Raw genomic sequence first — 8,066 nt, 5'->3', positions numbered from 1 at the left:
CCCCGGACGATACTCGATCACCTCCCTCAGGCAACGATTGCTGGAGGAAGGATGTGGGTGTTTCCACGCCGCCGAACCGGACTCCGACTCCGAGACAGACAGCTATGACCCTACGAGGGAATCCTATCACCTCGACGGGGCGGTAGAAACCACCGACGAGACACGGGATGCTGCTGCGGGTGGTCAAGCCCCCGCGGCGCAAGAAGACCCCAGGACGCCTGGGAACGACGGACGGCTCGACCCTCTTCCTCAGGAAGATAGAACTGCGCAGCTCGCGCAGCTGCGGGAGCTCAAGATGAAGCTCGACGAAGATCGCGAGCGCCTCGTCCTGCTCGAGCAAATCCTCGAACAAGACCTGCCCTACCCGCCGGGCGGAAGTGTCCGCAGACGCGCTCGAGAGGTACATCGACAGATCGTCGGTGACGCAGAGGCGGAGCAACCTGTCAGCCGTTTCCCTCGAGCAGGCCAGAATGTAGTGGCAGCGACGATGCTGCTACGTAACATGCCAGAACCATCAAATTCCCAGGCCCGACGCATTCGAGATGAAGTTCAGACATTGCTCCAGGTGGCAGCAGTTCAACAAGCCGAAAGTTTGGCATCTCGACGACGAGGAGCTGCCACAGAGAAGCGCGACGAACAGCCTCTAATCGAAGAGGAGGTGTCTGTACAGCAACAACCTCCCCCTCGAGGTAGAAAGACTGCTCTCATCCTCCCTGCCGACAATCAACGTCGACACGACGCGCGACACGACATCAAAGAAAATAGACGCCGCCGGCACGGAGACGCGGAAGAACGTGGTTATAGCGCGCATCGCGGTGGGAGGTACAACAGCGACGAGGACCGGGTGGCCCCCGAGCCACCGGGCCCGCAGGTGTTCAGCAGGGCGATTCGCACCACGCCCCTGCCTAGTCCATTTCGACCCCCAACCAGCATCGCGAAGTACAATGGAGAAACCAAGCCAGAGCTATGGCTGGCCGATTTCAGGCTGGCTTGTCAGCTAGGTGGCGCTCGAGGGGATGATCGGGCCATCATCAGACAGCTACCCCTTTTCCTCTCCGACACCGCCCGTCGATGGCTCGAGGAACTCCCTGCCAATCAGATTCACAACTGGGTTGATCTGGTCAGAGTCTTCGAGGGTAATTTCAAAGGGACCTACATACGGCCAGGGAACTCGTGGGACCTCAGCAAATGCAAGCAGAAGTCAGGAGAGGCTCTTCGGGAGTACGCTCGACGCTTCTCGAAGCAGCGCACTGAGTTGCCACACATCCCCGACCACGACGTCATTTTGGCATTTGTCTCGGGCACCACCAGTCGAGACTTGGTGCGAGAATTAGGCCGCAATCGACCTCAGACCGTCGACGAGCTGATGGACGTAGTAGCTAACTACGCGGCAGGGCAGGAGGCAGTCGGCGCCTTCTTCAGCTCAGAAGGAAGAAAAGGCAAGCAGCCCGTCAATGAAGATGGGACTTCTAGTCGAGGCCTCAAGAAAAATAAAAAGAAGCAGAAAGTGCGGCAGTTCCACCAGGAAGACTCAGGTGACGACCTCGTCGCCGCCATGGATCGAAAGAAGCCGCGAAGCCCTCCGGAGGGAGGCATCTTCGACAAGATGTTGGAGGAGCCGTGCCCTTACCATAAGGGAGGCGCTAACCACAAACTCAAGGACTGTCGTATGCTGAGAAAGCATTTCGACGGTCAGGGGTTCAAAAAAGATACGCGTGAGGACTCCAAGAAGGAGAAGGCTGGCGGCAAGGAGGATAACAAAGATGACGACGGCTTCCCCGCCGTCCACGACTGCTACATGATCTATGGCGGGCCTTCGACCCAGTTGACCGCGAGGCAGCGCAAAAGGGAGCGTCGCGAAGTCTTTACAGCAAGAATGGCGGTGCCCCAGTATCTTAGCTGGTCGAGCACTCCCATCACCTTCGACCGAGAAGACCACCCTGACAAGGTAGTCGCCCCAGGCGTCTACCCGCTCGTCGTCGACCCCATCATCGTCAACACCCGACTCTCGAAAGTGCTGATGGATGGTGGCAGCAGCCTCAACATCATCTACCTCGAGACCCTCGATCTCCTCGGCATCGATAGAGGACGCCTCCAGCCAAGCGCCGGCGGTTTCCATGGCGTCGTACCAGGGAAAAAGGCACTGCCAGTAGGTCGAATCGACCTACCGGTCTGCTTCGGCACGGCGGCCAACTTCAGGAAGGAGACCCTCACCTTTGAGGTGGTTGGGTTCCGAGGCACGTACCACGCCATCATCGGGCGCCCGGGCTACGCCAAGTTCATGGCTATACCCAACTACACATACTTGAAGCTGAAGATGCCTGGTCCCAAAGGCGTCATCACTGTCAGTTCCTCCTTCGAGCACGCGTACGAGTGCGACGTCGAGTGCGTCGAGTACGGGGAGGCGGTCGAGAGCTCCACCGAGCTCGTTGCAAAGCTCGAGGCCATGGCCGCTGAGGCTCCAGAGCCTAAACGTCATGCGGGCAGCTTCGAGGCGGCGGAAGGAACTAAGAAGATCCCGCTCGACCCCAACAACTCCGACGGCAAGGTGCTGACGATCAGCACCGACCTCGACCCCAAATAGGAAGCCGTGCTCGTCGACTTTCTCCGTGCAAATGCTGATATGTTTGCATGGAGTCCCTCGGATATGCCGGGCATACCGAGGGAAGTCGCCGAGCACTCCTTGGAGATTCGAGCCGGTTCCAAGCCAGTGAAGCAGCGGTTGCGCCGATTCGACGAGGAAAAGCGCAAGATCATTGGCGAGGAAGTCCACAAGCTTTTGACGGCCGGATTCATCAAGGAGGTTCATCATCCTGACTGGTTAGCGAACCCTGTATTAGTTAAGAAAAAGAATGGGAAAATGAGGATGTGTGTCGATTATACTAGTTTGAATAAAGCATGTCCAAAAGTTCCCTTTCCATTGCCACGCATTGATCAGATTGTCGATTCTACCGCGGGATGTGAAACCCTTTCTTTCCTTGATGCTTATTCTGGTTACCACCAAATAAAAATGAAAGAGTCCGACCAGCTCGCGACCTCTTTCATCACACCTTTCGGGATGTATTGCTACGTGACCATGTCATTTGGGCTTCGAAACGCGGGAGCCACGTATCAACGTTGCATGCTCCACGTATTTGGCGAACATATAGGCTCAACGGTCGAGGCCTACGTCGACGACATTGTCGTCAAGTCAAAGCGACGAGGAGACCTGATCCAGGACCTCGAGGTTGCCTTCAGCTGCTTACGCACCAGCCGGATCAAGCTTAATCCCGAGAAGTGTGTTTTCGGCGTGCCTCGAGGCATGCTCCTAGGATATATTGTTTCACAGCGCGGTATCGAGGCCAACCCCGAGAAAGTCTCGGCCATCACGAAAATGGGGCCAATCCGAGACATCAAGGGTGTGCAGAGAGTCACGGGGTGCCTGGCGGCTCTGAGCCGTTTCATCTCGAGACTAGGAGAAAAGGCATTACCATTATATCGACTCCTGAAGAAGGTCGAGCGTTTTTCTTGGACCCCCGAGGCCGAGGAAGCGCTCGAAAAACTGAAAAAGACGCTGACCTCGGCACCAGTCCTGGTTCCACCTCAACCTGCGGAGCCGCTGCTCCTCTACGTCGCGTCGACGACCCAGGTCGTCAGCGCGGCGGTGGTGGTCGAAAGACAAGAGGAGGGTCACGCGCTGCCAGTCCAAAGGCCAGTCTATTTCGTCAGCGAGGTGCTTTCGGAGACCAAGACGCGTTACCCCCAAATCCAGAAGCTGATCTACGCCGTAATCCTTGCCCGCCGCAAATTGCAGCATTACTTCCTTGGTCATCCTATCACGGTGGTCTCTTCTTTCCCCTTGGGCGAGATAATCCAGAGCAAGGAGGCCACGGGAAGGATAGCAAAGTGGTCGGTCGAGCTCATGAGCGAGACTCTCACTTACGCGCCTCGAAGGGCCATCAAATCGCAAGCCCTGGTAGACTTCGTCGTGGAATGGACAGACTCCCAGCTTCCCCCGACTCAGGTCCAGGCGGAGTTGTGGACGATGTATTTCGACGGGTCACTCATGAAAACTGGGGCCGGGGCCGGCCTGCTGTTCATCTCACCCTTGGGCGTCCACATGAGGTATGTAATCAGGATTCATTTTGCCGCATCTAACAATGTCGCAGAATATGAGGCCCTCGTCAACGGTCTTAAGATCGCTATCGAGTTAGGAGTCCGACGCCTCGACGTCTGAGGTGACTCCCAACTCGTCATCGACCAGGTAATGAAAACCTCGAGTTGCCATGACCCAAAAATGGAAGCATACTGCAAGGAGGTGCGTCGACTCGAAGACAGGTTCCACGGCCTCGAGCTTGTCCATGTCGCTCGACGCTACAACGAGGCAGCCGACGAACTCGCCAAGATTGCATCTACCAGAGGCACAGTGCCGCCTGATGCATTCTCAAAGGATCTTCACGAGCCATCCGTCGACCTAGGCACGGGGGCTGGCGTCGACACCACCATCGCACAACCAACCAATGCTGTCGATGCGCTCTTGATGGAGGAAGAGGTGATGGAAATAGAACGACGACCGGGTCGACCATTCGATTGGCGCACACCGTTCCTCGACTGCCTTATCCGCGGTGAGTTGCCAGAAGACAAGACAGAAGCTCGTCGTATCACTCGACGGGCCAAATCATATGTGATCTATGGCGAAGACAACGAGCTATATCGACGGAGCCCGACGGGGGTCTTACAACGTTGCATCACCATAGAGGAAGGCCGAAAACTCCTCGATGACCTGCACTCGGGGGCTTGTGGCCACCACGCCGCCCCACGGACCCTTGTAGGAAACGCTTTTCGGCAAGGCTTTTACTGGCCAACGGCCGTGGCGGATGCCATCGAGCTCGTACGCTCGTGTCATGGGTGCCAATTCTACGCCAAACAGACGCATCTGCCCGCCCACGCTCTTCAGATGATCCCCATCACCTGGCCGTTTGCGGTATGGGGGCTCGATTTAGTAGGACCTCTACAAAAGGCGAAAGGAGGGTATACCCATTTGCTGGTGGCCATCGACAAGTTCTCCAAATGGATCGAGGCTCGACCCATCACCAACATCCGCTCCGAGCAGGCCGTCCTTTTCTTCTCCGACATCATCCATCGATTTGGGATCCCCAATGTCATCATCACCGACAACGGCACCCAGTTCACTGGCAGAAAGTTCTTGGATTTCTGCAATCAGCATCACATCCGTGTGAACTGGTCCGCAGTAGCCCACCCTCGAACTAACGGCCAGGTCGAGCGTGCCAACGGCATGATTCTGCAAGGACTCAAGCCAAGGATCTACAATCGATTGAAGAAATTCGGCAAGAAATGGGTCGAGGAGCTTTCCTCAGTCCTATGGAGCCTTAGGACAACGCCAAGCAGGGCGACAAAATACACCCCGTTCTTCATGGTCTACGGCTCTGAAGCCATCCTCCCCACAGACCTCGAATATGGGTCACCACGACTCAAGGCTTACAACGAGCAATCGAACAAAGAGACTCAGGAAAACGCGGTCGACCAACTCGAGGAGGCTCGAGACATGGCCCTCCTCAACTCTGCTAGATATCAGCAGAGACTCCGACGCTACCACGACAAGCACGTGCGCAAGAGGGACCTCAACGTAGGCGACCTTGTCCTACGACGCCGGCAAAGCAACCAAGGACGCCACAAGCTGACCCCACCTTGGGAAGGCCCGTATGTGGTGGCCGAGGTCCTTAAGCCAGGAACGTACAAATTGGCGGACGAAAAGGGGGCAGTCTTCACCAACGCATGGAACATCGAACAGCTACGTCGATTCTACCCCTAGAAGTCCTAGATTTACGATCCTACTTTTTGAACGAAGACTTTGTAAACGAATGCATGAATAAATAAAGTCTTTCCCTCGAGCGGCTTCTTTCTGCACCAAAAATAGTTACGAGTTATAGTCTCGACGTCAAAAGGGGATGCCGACCATGACCCATCATAGTCCGCACCCCCTCGGGGGCTACCAGAGGGACGACCCCTCCCCAAGCGTTGAAAAAGCCAAGAAATTTTCTTTTCTTGCTTGGTAAACCTTACACGGTTCGAGTAGCTAAGGCACCTCGAGCCCCTCAAAGGCCGAGGGATAATGAGCCGGGAAACTCCCACACCCCTGGGCTACGGAAATCGAGTTTGTTTCTGACGAAAGTTCGAGCAAGGGATACGAACGTAGGAATAAAGAGAAACAAAGGAACCTCGAGCGGAAAGACAAATAAGCAGTTAACAATTTCATGTAACAGCAAAATTAATAAAGTATCGTACAAGGGGCCACAGGCGCCCTGAGCAGGCTCGCAGGCCTCAATCAACAGCACGATCCTCACCGCCCTCGCCTCCGCCCGAGCTAGCCTCAGGAGGGAGCACCTCAGGCTCGAAGAGCTTGGCCAACCTTTCCCCAGGAGCCTCCGCGTCGTCGATCAAGGCATGGAGCCTCTCCTCGTTCTCCGCGTCGGTCTTGGAGATGTCGGTGACGAAGCCATGGGACACCACCTCCATGTCGTAGGAGAAGCCCGAGCAGACAACTGCCATCGCCCGCTTCACCCCGATGTGGAGGGCATCCCGCACCCGATCTCGCAGCGTTGCGCCTATGTAGCACAACTGGTCGATCAGGGCGTCGCCTCGAGTGTCCTCCCTCGACTCATCCATAGGCTCGACTTCCCAAGAGGTCGAGAGATCGCTTATCGCCGTCCGCACTCGACGGTTCAAAGCAACCTCAGCCTCGAGCTGAGCCTTGGTGTTGCGAGCCTCGGCTTGGGCGGCCAGGAGTTCGTCCTTGAGCCCTATAAATACCAATACAAAGAAGCTTTAGAAAAAACTCAAGCACACCTCGAAAAGGAAATTCGACAAAGGAAACATACCTTTGATGCTCTCCTCTAGGGCCGTGTTCTCGCCGACCAATCTGGTGTTGGCACGCTCGATCTCTCTGTTGGAGCGCGCCAGCTCAGTATTGGCGACGCGGAGATCTTCGATCACCCTGCCAGCCTGAGCGACGGCTCCACTCTTCTCCAACAACTCTCCCTTCAGACGCTCGACATCGTCAGAGAGACTGCGGGAGGTTGTCGTCGTTCCGCAGGTAGAACCATTGGGAGTCCCAGCCGGCGTGGTTGGTCGACAACCCTACCGGGATGTACTCCCGCGGCCGGTCCGTCTTCCCCGTCTTCTGCACCAAATTGAGGCAACCCGCTCGCACGGGCTTCCTTACGCCCGTGGTTCCGGGGGAGGCGTGAAACAGCTCGCCCCTGTAGAGGTGGAGCCACAGCTCCCAGTGCGGCATCATCCCCAGGAAGCCCTCACACACGGCGGCGAAGACCGCCGCTACGGTGATGGCGTTCGGAGAGAAGTGCTGGAGCTCCACCCCATAATGGAAGCAGAGGGCCCGCATGAAGCGGCTTGGAGGCGCGCCCAGACCATGGCGGTGAAACTTGGCGAACGACACCACGTAGCCCTCGGGCGGCTGAGGCGCCCTGTGGCTCGCCGGCGGCGCGATCCACTCTGGCGACGACAGCGAGGTGCGGCGGCACAGCAGTCCCTCCTTCTCAAGCTCCAACAGCCGGCGCTCCGTCATCGACGACGGGCGCCAGTCGTCGGCGGCGACGAGTCTTACAGGCATCTCGGCTAGAGGGACGGTGGGTTCGCTACAGCTCGAGGGGGCCTGTGCGCGTGAGATGGCGAGAAAGCAAAGGCAGCGAAGGAGCAGGAGCGAGAAGGCGGAAGGGAGAGGAACGGCGGTGACGCGACGACGTATTTATAGGCAGCTGTCCGTCAACGGACAGATCCGAGAAGTAAGGTAACTCCCCCCATAAATGCGCCGCCTGACAGTCCTCTCTCTCCTCACAGGCCGGACTCTCCGAATTCCTCGCCGATACGGTGTCGTAACGTCATCCGCCTAGAAAGGCGCGCCCAACGGGCAGAAAGGCGAACCGCCACGGTCGTTTCCTTCCCTCGTAAGCCAAGGGACGTAACCACAAAAGTCTCGAGAGATCGATGGCTGGCCCGCCAAAAGGGTTCGACAGCCGATCTCGAGCGCCAGAGTCAGGGATCCCCAG

Source organism: Sorghum bicolor, chromosome 1, assembly GCF_000003195.3.
Source record: "Sorghum bicolor cultivar BTx623 chromosome 1, Sorghum_bicolor_NCBIv3, whole genome shotgun sequence".
Classification (NCBI taxonomy): Eukaryota; Viridiplantae; Streptophyta; class Magnoliopsida; order Poales; family Poaceae; genus Sorghum; species Sorghum bicolor.
The sequence above is the reverse complement of the archived record's forward strand: the minus strand, read 5'-3'. Positions refer to the sequence as shown.